At 45.3% G+C, this 14,643-nt stretch overlaps 1 protein-coding gene across 6 annotated transcripts in view; it reads left to right on the top strand.

Annotated features, from left to right (window-relative positions):
- The window catches only part of CAMTA1 (calmodulin binding transcription activator 1), an 850,989-nt gene that overhangs the window by 89,622 nt on the left and 746,724 nt on the right, over positions 1 to 14,643 (top strand). Inside the window, exons 4-5 of one of the 6 annotated variants that reach the window (XR_007154534.1) lie at positions 9,693 to 9,893; positions 11,064 to 12,720. The exons of 1 other annotated variant lie outside the window; for it this stretch is intronic. The gene's annotated coding sequence lies outside the window, so the exon portion shown is untranslated. Of the gene's footprint in view, positions 1 to 7,062; positions 7,120 to 8,331; positions 9,324 to 9,692; positions 12,721 to 14,643 lie in introns of those variants that run through there. 4 more of the 6 variants (XR_007154531.1, XR_007154532.1, XR_007154533.1 and 1 more) reach the window with 4 other exon arrangements.

Below are 14,643 nucleotides of genomic sequence, written 5' to 3'. Positions count from 1 at the left end.
CAGCCACCCAGGCGCCCCAACCCAGGAGTACTTTTTAACTCGTCTTCATACCATCTGTAAATCAGAACTCAGTAATTCTAGCAGAAGTGCCAAATCCACGGACCTGTGATGCACGCTGAGTAGCGCATGTGTCTGACAGGTAGAGATGTTTTTTCACCATCTTTTTGCTTGGGGAAGACTTTCGCTATTTGGCAAGATAGTCTTTGTTTCTAGAAAAAGCCAGTTGGGGGCGCCTAGGTGGCTCAGTCGGTTAAGCATCCGACTTCAGCTCAGGTCATGATCTCGAGGTTTGTGAGTTTGAGCCCTGCGTCGGGCTCTGTGCTGACAACTCAGAGCCTGGAGCCTGCTTCGGATTCATTCTCTCTCTCTCTCTCTCTCTCTCTCTCTCTCTCTCTCTCTCTGTCCCTCCCCTACTTGTGCACTCGCACGGTCTCTCTCTCCAAAGTAAATACACATTAAAGAAAAAATGAAGCCAGTTAAATGTAAGCTTTGAATAAATGGTCTTTGATGCTTGTGTCCAGGAATTCTCTTGGGACCTCTCTCTCTCTCTCTCTCTCTCTCTCTCTCTCTCTCTCTCTCTATATATATATATATATATATATATATATATATAAAACTGTGCTCCTAGGTAGTAAGGTGCCATATCATATGCAGAATTTGAACCTGACCGGCTGTGACATCTGTTTATTGTCTCATTTGGCTGGAGATGTGAGCATGTAACCCAGGCGTATGCAGCACAGTGTGTAGGAGGCTTCCTGGGAGGTGACGTGTTGCTACCCCGAGGTTGGCAGGGGTGCCTTCCTTCGGGGTCTCAGTTGTTTCCCCACCTCCTCAAACATACCCGCCCGGAGTAGGAGATTATCCATTTCATTCTGTGCTGGGTTTGAAGAGAGCTTTTGCTCTCCCTGGTGTCAGTGTATGGCTGGAGCAGGGGGTAGAGTGTTGTCTACCCTCAAATGACTTAAACTCAAACGCTCATTTGCTGAGTATATATTGTATTGAATGTCCGGTAGCAGATGTCGTCCTCGTTATCAGGAATAACCAGGAATAACCAGTAAACAAAGAAGGCCATTCACCTCAAAAAGCTTATTTTCTGGCTGGAGGGAGCTGTCACAACCAATAAGTAAACAAAAAAACCAGCAATGGGACACTTGGATGGCTCAGTCAGTTAAGGGTCTGACTCTTTGACTTCAGCTCAGTTCATGATCTCATGGTTTGTGGGATTGAACCCGTGTTGGGCTCTGCACTGACAGTGTGGAGCCTACTTGGGATTCTCTCTCTCCCTGTCTCTCTGCCCCTCCCCTGCTCGCTCTCGCTCTCCCTCTCTCTTTCAAAATAAACATGAAAAAATTTTAAATGGTTAAAATGGCAAATTAAAAAAAACAAGTACCAGTAATTGATTGATTATATGTACCTTACCTGTTATTACATTTATTAGCTATTTACTCCTCAGAACACCGAGGAAGTGGGTGCTCTTGTTATCCTCGTTTTGCAGGGGAGGAACAGAGTGGTGACTATAACCACCCAGTGTCACGTAGCAGGACGTGGTGCTGTGGGTCTTTCCCCCCAGGTAACCTGCCTGCTGGTTTCCTGCTCTTACACACCCTGTGACTTTCTCTTTTAAAAACGGCCTGTTGTGTTTATTTCTACATAAACCATGGAAACGTTGATGACAGTAAGTGTGATGAGGAGCCAGGAAGCAAAGTAAACCATTTAGAGGGTTCCTGGATGTCGGCCCGGGTGGGTGCATGTGTGTGCTATTTAGCAAGTGTGACTTGAGCCGGTGTCTTTCCTGTACGGTGATTTGAAGGAAGTGACACAGTGATCCAGGTAGTATCTGGAGTAAGACTGTTCCAAACAGCAGAAGCAAAGGCCTGAAGGTGGATGTGAGTTTGGCAGGAGCAGGAGAGAAGCCAGGAGAATAGTGAGGAAGCCAGTGTGGTCACACTGAGTGAGGGTTGGAGCAGAGGAAGACGAGGTAGCCAGGAGCTGGATCCCGCAGGGCCTGACAGGTCATGGTAAAGTCTTTTGATTTTAGTGAATGAGAAAGGAAGGCATCTGAGAATTTTGGAGCAGGGAGACGACCTGATGTAAAGGATCACTCTGAATGTAGCGCAGAGAACAGTCTAGGGCGGGGGTTGGCAAATGGCCACCCGCAGGCCAAATCCAGCCAGCCACCTGTTTTGTGCAGCCCGCAAAACTAAGATGCTTTTTACATTTCTAAATGGTTGAAAAAAATAAGGTGAATAATAATAATTTGTGATACATGAGAATTCTGTGTAATTCAGATTTCAGTGTCCATTTGAGTTCTAGTTTTATTGGAATCGAGCCACGCTCATTCGTTTGCATATTGTCTGAGTCTGCTTTTGAGCTGCAACAGCCAAGTTGAGTGGTTGCGACAGAGACCATCTGGCCCACAAAGCCTAAAATATTTACTATCTGGCCCTTTAAGAAAAAGTTTGCAGCTCCCTGGTTTAGGGTGGTAGGAATGGAAATAAGGAGACCAGTGAGACCGTCCAGGGCTGAGGGTGGCCTGGACGAGGGTGTTGAGAAGCGGTCAGATGCTGGATGTGTTTCAGAGGAAGAGCTGACAGGTTGTGTGCAAATATGAGGAGTCGGGGTTGATGCCAATGTTTTTGCACTGAGCAGCTGGAAGAATGCAGTTTCTCTTTGCTGAGATTGGGAAGCCCGTGGGAGCTGCAGGTTGGGGAGAAAGGGTGAGGAGAAAGCAAGAGTTGTGTTTTGGACGTGTTAATTCCAGGATGCCAAGTGGAGGTGTTGACTAGGGAGTCACATAGAGGAGTTGTAATCTAGAGGAGGAGAGGCCTAGGCTCAAGCCAGACTTTGCAGTCTTTGTAGCATATAGAAGGTTCTTACAGCTCTGGGACATGTGAAATCCTGAAGGGGGTATGGGTAGGGAGAGGCGTTCAAACACGGAGCGCTGGGGTGTTAAGAGGAGGAAAGAGAAGGAAGCAAAGAAGAATGGAAAGGAACAACCAGAGAAGGAAAACCAGGAGAGTGGGGTCTCCTGGAAGAATGTGTTTCAAAGCAGAGTGATCATCGATGTCAGATGCTGCTAAAGGTCAGGTCAGATGCAGACTGAGAATTGACCGTGGCTCTAGCGGCATGGAGGTCATCGGTGACTTTGATAAGAGCTGGTGGAGTGAAGTGGGGAGACAAAAGCCCGATTCCAGCTGGCTCGAGTGAAAACGGGAAGGACAGGAAGCAGAGCTGGTGCCTTCAAAGAGTTCTGCTTTCTGCTGCCTAGATGCAGGCTGTGAGAGGGCAGAGAGGAGGATTGAGCCCGGGGTTGGGATTTTGCCGGGGGAGTATCCTGGTAGGGAAGGGGCAAGGGAGCTGAGTGCTGGGGTGATGATGGACCCCATGCTCTAAGCTAGGCGGGTAGCACAAGGGAAGCAAGAGGGAAATGAGGGCAGCAGGAGGCCATGGTGTCAGTGGGATTCAAGGAGTAGGATCAGGAATGGTTGGAGTAGAGATCGTCAACTAGAGGGATGCTTGGATTTGATACGGAAGGGGTACAGTGTGGGTTGACGTCAAGGCCTAGGGCAGTGCAGTCCAAGAGAAGTATAATGTGAGCCACGTGTGTGATTGCTAATGTTTTAGAAGCCATATTTGAAGAAAGTAAGGAGAAACAAATGAAATTAATTTCAGTGATATATATTTATATTATTTTTTATTTATATTTAATGAATGTAAAACTTATTGAGATATTTTACATTTATTTTGTACTGAGTCTTTGAAATCCGATATGGATTTTATACTTCCAGCACCTCTTCATTCAGACCCGACACAATTTCAAGTTCTCGGTCTCCACACCTGGCTCACGGCCACCATCTCGAACAGGTTGGGGATGACCTTGGGGAAGTATGGTTCAAGGTTATTAGACAGGAATGGGTCAAGGAACAGGCCAGTGTTTAGGAAGAAGGATTGTCTCCATGGATCTGAAACTGCTTATGACTCCTGATGAGAGTAACAGAGGTTGGAGAGGCAGAAGGGGGGTGCTGTGGCTGTTAGTAGAATCTGTACCTCAGTGGCCGCGACTCTAACCTTCCCCCACCAAGGAGCATTTCCTGACCCCGATCCTGCCCTGCTTCTCAAAGCATCTGTGAGGTTCTGAGGGATCGTTCTTGCCTCATTTCAAATCCAGGTGGTACCTCCTTGGAATCAAGATTTCTGAGTCACAGTAAAATATCAGAATACAGAACCATAATTTTGACAAGTTCTTCCCAAAGTGGCAGCTTTTCACTTGGTTTTTATTTTCATCCAGAAGGCTTTTCGCTGAGTCGCTAATGAAAATGTTAACTCCATGTGGGCAACTCATTACAGTCGTTTTTTTTGCCCCCAGGAAAAAAGTATCCTTTGGAATATTATCTTTATTTTGTCCTGTCTTTTAGATTTCGATCTTTATTTTGGCATAAACCTCGACTACCTCAAATTCGGCTCCTAAATGTATTTGAATTCCTACAGAAGCCAGCATTTAGTAGCTTCGAGGCGGTCCCATGTGGTGCAGGGAGCAGCATACAAGCCCTGCCTGTCCTCACCCGATGCTTTTGAAAGGGTGGGCACGGTCAGCCTTTTACCACGCGGTAGATTTTTACATGTCTGGTCCCCGTGCACACTCTTTGTCTTACCTGTATACACAGAATAACTTCTGCAGATAAGTTCGTGTATTTGGCTTTGATCCACAGTGTGTCTTTAAAGATTAGTAAAAAGTGATGATGAAGTCAGAAGCTGTTTTTTTTTGTTTTTTTTTTTTTTTTTTTTTGTTTTTTAGCCTTGTAGCCCAGGAAAATCAAACTAGTTTGAAAGGGTGAACAGGAATGCCTCCTGCGCTCACGTGCTCTTGCTGCTTTCCATACCCACAACGAGCCCCAGGGAAAGAGGTGCGCAGACTCCCTCAGTCTGGGCCTAAATGACTTCGGATCCTTTTGTTTGTTTCCTCTTCTGTTAAGATTAACAATAGCAACAACAAAAATCCCACCAGTCCCCATATTCAGGAAGAGTCTGGAGCCATGTATTTGTCAATTTCTTGTTCTTGGATGGCTTCTGTTTTGAAGGAGTAATTGCTTGTTCATTTCGTGTGAACTAATGTCAGGAGAATGTGGGCTGTAGTTAGTTAACATCCAGACTTTAGTAATCCCATAAGAGTGTCCTAGAGTCCACTTGGTCACTAACTGTGCACCCTCTTAAAAATAATGTCCTTCTGATGCCATTGTATTCATGTAAGAGAAAACTCAGTAAACACAATTTAGTGATAATGAAAGCTTCTTATGTAAGTTTTCTTAAACTCTCTTTATTCTAATTAAAATGTTTCCATCTAATGGGAAAGTGGGTGAATATCAAGAACTGGAAGTTAAGCAAGAAATTGAAAGAACATTGATGGCTTTATTGCAATTTGTTTGGAGGTTTTGCTCTCCACTAAATGGTGTTTTGCCTATAAAGTCACTCCTTCACGTGTAAATCTTTATGACGAATGGCCTGGAATTTCAGCAAAAGAAGAGCGATTTTATGATGCCACGTGTAAATGATAACACATGTTATATAAGAGAACCGAAGCGTTAGCTTTTAAAAAGCATTGTTAGTGTGATTACTTAATTCGGTCCACACGCAATGTTGGTTTCTTGGAAAGTGAAGGTCAGTGTGTCTAGGAGACTAGGAAACTGAGCATTTTGACACTTGTTCATTGTTTCTTACTTAGATCTGGGTCACTAGCATGCTCTTGTTGTAATTCTTGCCTCAAAAAAACCCCGAAGCATAACATTTAAACTTGTACTTTATTCCTTCAGAAATTCACTGCTGACACTGAAACTTGATCCAGTGTGGCCAGCATAACCCTAACGAAAGCAGATGCTTGGCCTTCAGTGGGCAAGCACTTGGCCTCCCTTGGCCTCCCTTGGCCTCCCTTGGCCTCCCTTGGCCTCCCTTGGCCTCCCTTGGCCTCAGGGTGCATAGAACTCCCATGCATGCCAGCTCTCTGTAGGCTTCTCTGTGTTGTCATTTGGATTTGCCTTTACTAATAAAGTATTCACGAACTGCAGACACCCATCTCTGCATGTCGCTGTAGGTGGAGGGAGGTATTTATGGGCGAATACAACCTGCCTCGCCGGCTCCCTGCCACCGTCCTCCTTCTCTGCTCCTCCCTTCCTGGTTTTGTGCCTGGCAGACAGGGTCTTTCTGGAGGCCAGCCTGGATGTCACTTCTCCATACACCCTTTCTACATGGCCTGTCCTGCTGGCTCCCTTTTAATGAGCCCTTCTTTCCATGTCTGTCTGAGGACCCTTGTCACAGCATATTGTAACTTGTCTCTTTATTGGTGTTTTGAATCCCCTAAACCGTGAGCTCCTCGGGGCAGGTGTGAGGCCTCACCTGTTTCTCTTTCCCCAGAGCCCAGCCCAGCCTGTGCATGTGGCTGAGTAAAGGAATATGGGTGGATGAAAGGGGAGGGGACAGTGAGGTAATGTACCTCCAAGCCAAAATGGTAAACTTAATCATTGTTTTTGGGGGAAGGGAATAAATATACTGTGTTGGTTTATATAGGTCTGAAGATTTAGGTAGCGGAAAGCACATGTGCACAGGGCAATGAAGTCAGAAGCTGCGGTCTGATTCCACAGAGACAGTCCTGATTCATGTTAAAGAACGTAGTTTGCATTTGTTTTTGTTTTTTTTTAATTTTTTTTTAAATGTTTATTTATTTTTGAGACAGAGACAGAGCATGAACGGGGGAGGGTCAGAGAGAGAGGGAGACACAGAATCCGAAGCAGGCTCCAGGCTCTGAGCTGTCAGCACACAGCCCGACGCGGGGCTCGAACTCACAGACCGGGAGATCATGACCTCAGCCGAAGTCAGATGCTTAACCGACTGAGGCACCCAGGCGCCCCCGTAATTTGCATTTGATTGCCTCAAAATCTTCAGTTTGTTGTTCTGGGGTCTTAATTAACTGATTATTTAACTGAGTAACAACTAGGGAAGTAGGTCATAAATGTGAGGACTTTCCTTGTAAGAAGCTCACAGCTCTTTTTTTCCGTGATGTGTCCTTTCTAGCACCATCCTCTTGGCCCGTGAAGCCGACCTGCCTCTCTGCACTGGACACATGCTTGAGTATGTTGGCTCTTTCATAAGTACCTGGCTCCATGGGAATTCACTAGTTACGCTTCTACTCAGTCGATGAGAGGTTTGGTTTGGAAATCATCCCCAAAGTAGAAAAACAACGCAGCATCACAACCCTTCCCCTGCCACGGGCTCACACCTTGCCCTCAAAGACTCATTAGCGTGGTGTTCAGTGTTTTACCCCAAATCACTCACTTTATGGTTCTTCCCCTCCAGTAGCACCTAAAGCAAGGGGAGGGGAGTGAGATCAGAAAGAACAGACCTCCTGTGGCTTCCTTCGGCGTCAGGATGCGTTTGGTGGTTTCAGGGCCACTGTGGAAGTCACCTGTAGCTTATTAGGATCTTCCATCGTTAAGGAAATGTTGGTTCTACTCCTCATTCAGTATCGCTTCGAAATACGGCATTCCTGTAGCACATGACGCTGTTTGAAAGTAACGCGTGTTGGTGCTGGGGATGAAATCCGAGGGGTCCACCTTCTCAGGCCTGTGCTTCACCGGATGGTGTCTAGCAGGGGAGCCTCTCGAAGCATTGTGTTCTGTTGCGTCAATGTGTACTTAGACACGCTAATCTGAATTAGAGAGCTGATTGTACATAATGACTCCTTGGGGATGCTATGTTAGAAAAAAAGAAAACAAAAACTTGAGTAGTTTACTGAATATGCATAGTCAGTAAAAAAATTCTTCTAAAATTAGTGTTAATTGAATCTCAACCTTGATCATTTTGAACCGTTAATTTTTAATTTGATCCTTTAAAAAACTCCTGTGGCCTCTTAAAGATACATCCTACGACCGATAAAAGTTATGTTGTGAGGATTGTATAAAGGCTGATTGTAAAAGACCCACTTTTGAGTTACCGTAGGCAAGTGAGTCACTTGTGTGTGTATGTATGTGGTACATTTATATGTGTCCACATACACGCAGGTGTTGAATGTATCATGTAGTTTGGCTTTATTCAGATGTGTGTGGTGCATTTATATGTGTACATACACATACATTTTATGTATTGTAGTTTGTCCCAATTCAGCTGTGTGTGTGGGGTACATTTCTACATGTACACACACGTGTGTGTTTAGTGTATACTGTAGTTTGTCTTTATTCAGATGTCTCCTTCTCTCTCTGCCTCTGGAAATGGGGCACATTTTCTTCAGTTAAAAACAGAAATAGAAGCGATGGTCTTGACCCATTTTACACTTATTTATTTCAGGCTCTCGCCACACACTTGTTCATGGGCGCTGCAAGACGAGGGACCCACAGAGCTGGAGCCGGGAGGGCTGGCACATTGGACTGAGGGCTGGCAGAACTCTTAGGGGGATCTTGCCATCCCGCAGCCCCACGTCTGGCTCCAGGAGAATTCCGTTAGTGAAGTGATTGCACTTAAAACCCAAAATTAACTTGAACTGAATGTTACTGAAAATGAAATAGGTTAAAGTGCCCCGCTCCTGCTTCATCCGCAGTCATTATGAAGGAGATCCACGGTCTGACCTAGCTTTGGGAGAGCGGGTCTGTATCCACATGCCCCCTGGTCACAGAGGTCTCCGTGATCATCCTCATGCCCAGATGCCACTCTTGATCCCCTTCACAAGCTTCTCTTTTTATAAGAGCACTCACCTCCAGAGCAGTGATACAGTTACGTGTTGGTCACTGTCTTGTCTCCTACGAGAATGGAAGCTCCACGAGGGCAGGACCTCCATCCTGTTCATCCTCGTGTTTCCAGGGCCTGGCACCGTGTACAGTCTAAATAAATGCTGCTGAGTGAATGAATGGATCAACTGGCATTGCATCCTTTCTGAATGTTTCCTTTTAATTTGTCTTTTACATATAACTTTTAAAAATGATAAACAGCGAAACTTGGTAAATATAAAAAATTTGTTGTGATTGCAGTGAGTGGCACAGCATGTTTATGAGATGCCAGAGAGAATCAGGACTTTAGAATTAGGAATTACACATTCATCCTCTGTTCCGGTATCCATGCCTCCTGATGAAGACGTAGAGGATAGAGATGTAGGAGAGACGTGAGCCACATCTGTGGAATACAGTCACACCTCAGAGATCTTGCAGTTCTGGTTTCAGATCATTGCAATAAAACGAGTATCACAACAAAGCGGGTCCAATGAATGTTTCTGTTTCTGGTGCGCATAAAAGTTAAGTTTATACTGTGGTCTCCTAAATGCATAATAGCCTTGTGTCTAAAAAAAAAAAATGTACGTGTCTTAATTAAAGAATACTGCTGAAAAATGCTAACCATCATTTGAACTTGTAGCAAATCATAATCCCTTTGCTGGTCTTGGAGGGTCTTGCCTCGATGTCATGGCTGCTGACTGATCAGAGTGGTGGTTGCTGAAGGTTGGGGTGGCTGTGGCAATTTCTTAAGAAAATGGTGAAGTTTGCTGCGTTGATTAACTCTTTCTTTCATGACTGATTTTCTCTAGCATGTGATGCTGTTTGATAGCATTTTACCCACAGTAGAGCCTTTTTCACAAATAGAGTCAGTCCCCTCAAACTCTGCCACTGCTTTGTTGACTAAGTTTATGGAATGTTCTAGATCCTTTGTTGTCATTTCAACAGTCTTCACCAGGAGCAGATTCCATCTCAAGAGGCTCGTCTCTAAGAAGCAACTCCACATCTGTTCAAGTTGTATCCTGAGATGGCAGCCATTCAGTCCCATCTTCAGGCTCCAGTTCCAATTCCAGTTCTCCTGCTGTTTCCACCACATCTGCAGTGACTTCCTGTACTGGAGTCTTGAACGCCTCACAGTCATCCATGAGGGTGGGAATACGCTTCTTCCAGACTCTTGCTCATGTCGATATTTTGATTTCTTGTTCCAAGGAATCATGAATGCTTTTTAATGACCTCTAGAAAGGTAAATCCTTTCCGGAGATTTTCAGTTTACTTTGCCCAGATCCATCAGAGGAATCACTGCTTATGGCAGTGATGGCCTTATGAAATGTATTTCTTAAATTACAAGTCTTGAAAGTCAAAATTACTCAGGATGGGCTGCAGGATGGATGTGGTGTTAGCAGGCACGGAAACAACATTAATCCTGTCATCCCATCAGAGCTCTTGGCTGACCACGTGCATTGTCAACGAACAGTACTACTTACAAAGGGATCTTTTTTCCCCGAGCAGTAGTTCTCAACAGGGAGCTTAAAATATTCAGCAAACCATGTTGTAAACAGATGTGCTGTCACCCAGGCTTTGTTGTTCCATTTATAGGGCACAGGCAGAGTAAATTTAGCAGAGTTCTTCGGGGCCCTGGAATTTTCACAATGGTAAATGAGCATTGGCTTCAGCTTAAAATCACTGGCTGCGTTAGCCCTTAACGAGGGAGTCAGCCTGTCCTTTGAAGCTTTGAAGCCAGGCATTGACTTCTCCTCTCTAGCTATGAAAACCCTTGACGACAGCCGCTGTTGCGTGCGGCCGCCTTTGTGAATTCTACATCCGCTCCTGCGGCTTCACCTTGTGTTTTCACGTCATGGAGACGGCTTTCCTTAAACTTCACGAACTAATCTCTGCCGGCCTCAGACTCTGCTTCTGCGGCTTCCTGGCGTCTCTCAGCCTTCAAGAATTGAAGAGAGTTGGGCTTGCTCCAGATTAGGCTTGGCTTAAGGGAATGTTGAGGCTGGTTTGATCTTCTGTCCAGACCACTCAGACTTTCTCCATGTCGGCAAGAAGGCTGTCTGGCTCTCTTATCAGGCCTGTGTTCACTGGAGAAGCACTTTTAATTTCCTTCGAGAACTCTCCTTTGAACTCACCACTTGGCTGTTTGGCGCAAGAGGCCTGGCTTTCGACCTGTCTCGGTTTCCAATGTGCTTTCCTCACCGAGCTTGGTCATTTCTGGCTCTTGATTTAAAGTGAGGGGTGTAGGACTCTTCCTGTCACTTGCACACTTAGAGGCCATCGTAGGGTTATTAATTGGCCTCATTTCAATCCTGTCAGGTCTCCGGGGCCAGGGAAGCCTGAGGAGAGGGAGAGAGACGGGGCAGCGGCCGGTCAGTGGAGCAGTCAGGACATGCGCAACATTTATCCGTTAAGTTTGCCGTCTTACGTGGATGTGGTTCCTGGCGTCCCAAAGTAATGACAATCGTGACATCAAAGATCGCTGACCACAGATCACTATGAAAATATACTAAGGACAAAGTTGGAAATACGGTGAGAATGACCCAGATGTGACCCAGAGGCCTGAAGTGAGCAAATGGTGTTGGTGCCGACGGGCATGCTGACGGGCATGCTTGGCACAGGGTTGCCACAGACCTCCAGTTTGTAAAAACTCAGGTCCTGTGAATCACGGTAAAGCAATAAAACAAGCTCTCCTTTATTTTAATATCAAGATGTCTAGTGAGAGTCTAGAAAGAAGCAATGAGAAATAATAAATAGGTAGAGAGTGGACATACGTAACTTTTCTTAATGTTTAATAATTTAAAATTGTAGATTTTGGCATCAAGTAAATAAGAGAAACCAAAATATTTCCTAGATCGGAGAGGCAGGAACGAAGGCATAGAAGGAGCTTGGAGGCAGTTATTCAGATGGTACTAACAAAAGTGCTTTTGTTCCAGAATACCTAGACGTCGCAGCTGCTCTGTCTTTGTTCCTTGTGTGCTGGCACAGTCCAGAATACCCACATGTTCTTGAAACCTTGGAGGAGGATTGCTGGTTTTGTTTTTAACACAAAGGTCAAAAACAAAATCTGAAACGGATGTGACGTAGGCCGTGTGTCACGAGTTTACGGGGGCAGTAACTTGTAACGAATTGTGTAAAGAACCAAAACTTCTCGGGGTGATGCATTGCATTTGTCAACTTTTCTTCATCTCATTGGGAACTTCAGTTATTTCTTGGACGCTGAAAGAATCCACTAAAACCAGGAAAACCAAAAACCCAGTCGAGCTGGAATTCTGTTTCACCTAGAGAAGCAACCAACGTTTCTGATCGAATCAGTAAATATGTTTCACTTCCTTTTAAATAAAGTGTGAAAAGCCAAGAGCAGATTTTTATGTACCACAAAGCAAAACAAAAAAACCTTTCAGGGCATAATGCATTTTCATTAAACTTCCCGCTGAACTATTTTGATTATGTAATGTCATCCTCCCCATGGAAGTATGAGAAGTGTGAATTCTGGGGTGAAGAAATAATTGCAGAAGGTGGTTAATGAGGCAGAACTCACAAATCTGCATTTATAGTTTTGTGGGCAAATAAATCATCAGTGGAGGATACAAATGTAAAGAAAAATTCTTGATTGCGTTCAAGAAATGCAAGGTTGAACTTTTTACAAAAATAGAATTTTGCAGCCTCTCAAAGGAATGTTGTAAGTATGAAATAAGTATGTTGTGCTCAGAATAGCAGCCCAGGGCACAGTGAGCCCAAGCAAATGTGTGCTCTTTATTTCTTAGAAGGATTTTAGTAAAAAAGGCTAAATCATATTTTAATCATGCATAATAAACTGCTGTAATTTAATGTGGTGAATGTCCACTTTAACTCCGTCCAGAGTAGCTTTAAAAGCAAGGGGGATCCAGAGATGTTTTTCTTGGGGCTCTTGGGCGCGACGTGCACAAGCCACCGGGATGGGTGACCCACACGACAGCCCCAGAGCCAAGAGAAGCAGGAGCAAGTGTGTAGCTCTCAGTTTTATTTTGAAATACATTATTTTCATAAATCTGAAGACTTGGTTGACTTATTTTTTTTAGCACACCCTGTTGCTGTGTGTGTACGCCTAAGTTTTATGGAATTAAATGGAGATTTATGACCGGCAAATGCTCAAAGCCACTGTCAAAATTACATACCCAGCCCTTCATTGCTTTGAAATCCAGCTTTCATTCAACATTCCTGCAGTTTAAAATGTGACCTAAGTGTTTCAAGAGTGATTCCATGAGTTAGTGCCCTCTGGTGGCACGCAGAGGACATCAGGCTGAGAGGGATGACCCATGAGCCTTCAGATAGCTCTTGAGGAGGGGCTGCCTCGTAACTGCTTGTTTTCTTTCTTTTTTATTTTCAGTTATTTATGAGAGAGCGATATATATGTGAGAGTTATATATGTGTGTGTGTGAGAGAGAGAGAGAGCACGTGTGGGCAAGCGGGAGACAGGCAGGGGGGAGAGAGAGAATTTTAAGCGGGTTCCAGGCCCAGCACACAGCCCGACATGGGGCTCGAACTCACGAACCGTGAGACGATGACCAGAGCTGAAATCAGGAGTCGGATGCTTAACTGACGGAACCCCCCCAGGTGCCACGTAACTGGTTCTTTTCTGAGTGGGTTTTGAAAAGGCCCATGGTGGTTGGTTTGTGCCTGTCTGTCACTTACTGTTCACGTGTCGGGTGCTTGGCAGTGGCCTCCTCCGGTGAGGCATGGCCCGGGAGTTGACTGGGAACAGCTAAGCTTACACGGAGTCGTCTTTAGCAGCCTAGGTTATGATGCATTTCTGGGTGAGAGGACTTTCAGGCGAACTCACTGTGAGGTTTACCAACGTTGAGATTCTCCGAGGGGGATGCATCTCTTAATTTGCCTTTTGGAGAGGAGACTGTGTCACTTGGTGGATTGCTGGCCTTTGGCTGACTCACTGGTACCCTCGAGACGAACCTGGCCGGTGGGTTAGAAGTCAGTGGGCCCTCCTCGTCCATTTTAATCCTCCCTAGAGGGCAGCCCCGCCTTTCCCACCTGGGTCCTTCGGCCACACCGGGTTCCTCGTCGGGCGTTGGGGTCAGGCAGACCAGGTATAGCATCCCACCTCCACCTCTGAAAAGCTGTGGGACCCTGGGACAGTGGCTCCATCTTTTAGGAGTTTCTTTAGCCGTGAAATAGTGCTGCTGCTGCTTCGAACCTACTGTCAGGAGATAGTTGTGGCGTGGAAACGAGTTTCTATGTGAGAAAGTCTTAAACTTTGTGCAGGTTGCAATCACGTAACATGTTCCTTTCTTTCTCTTCCCCCAAAGCAAGCTCCTTCCCTCCCTTTTAATGGAAAAGATAATTTAAAAGATAAACTTTTAATCTTGGAGTAATTTTAGAGTATCAGCTAAGTTGCAGAGGTGGTACAGAGGTCGCGTGTTCCCCGTATCTGGTTTCTCCTGCGAGCCTCGCTTTGACACTCTTGAGTTTTCCTGATAACTTTTCATATATGATCCCTGTGAACTTTGATCACATTTGGCTTTAAGTGCCAATTTAGCACGTGGCTAAAGCTGAGATGTTTGCCTCGAGTCCCCGAATTCCACTGTAGATGTGGCCTTTGCTTCTAGATCATCCTTCTGTTTTTACTTTGGTCCCTGTCTGTGGCCACTGGACACTGGAGTGGTCTTTGATTTTCCAGGATCTTAACACCTAGATAGTTCCCTGTTTAACGAGCTGTGCACCCACAGGGGAGAAGAGGCAGGCCGTTGGTGTCGGTATGTCACCGAGACGCGTTGACACTCTGAGCCACGTCTCCCACCGTCACAGTTTACGTCAAGGTAGAAGCATGTCCATTTCCCAGAAAACTCCCAAATTCCAACAACTCTTCTTACATTTAGAAATACAGAAAGAACTGACTAGACTT

Source organism: Prionailurus viverrinus, chromosome C1 (genome assembly GCF_022837055.1).
Source record: "Prionailurus viverrinus isolate Anna chromosome C1, UM_Priviv_1.0, whole genome shotgun sequence".
Taxonomy (NCBI): domain Eukaryota; kingdom Metazoa; phylum Chordata; class Mammalia; order Carnivora; family Felidae; genus Prionailurus; species Prionailurus viverrinus.
The sequence above is the reverse complement of the archived record's forward strand: the minus strand, read 5'-3'. Positions and strand labels throughout refer to the sequence as shown.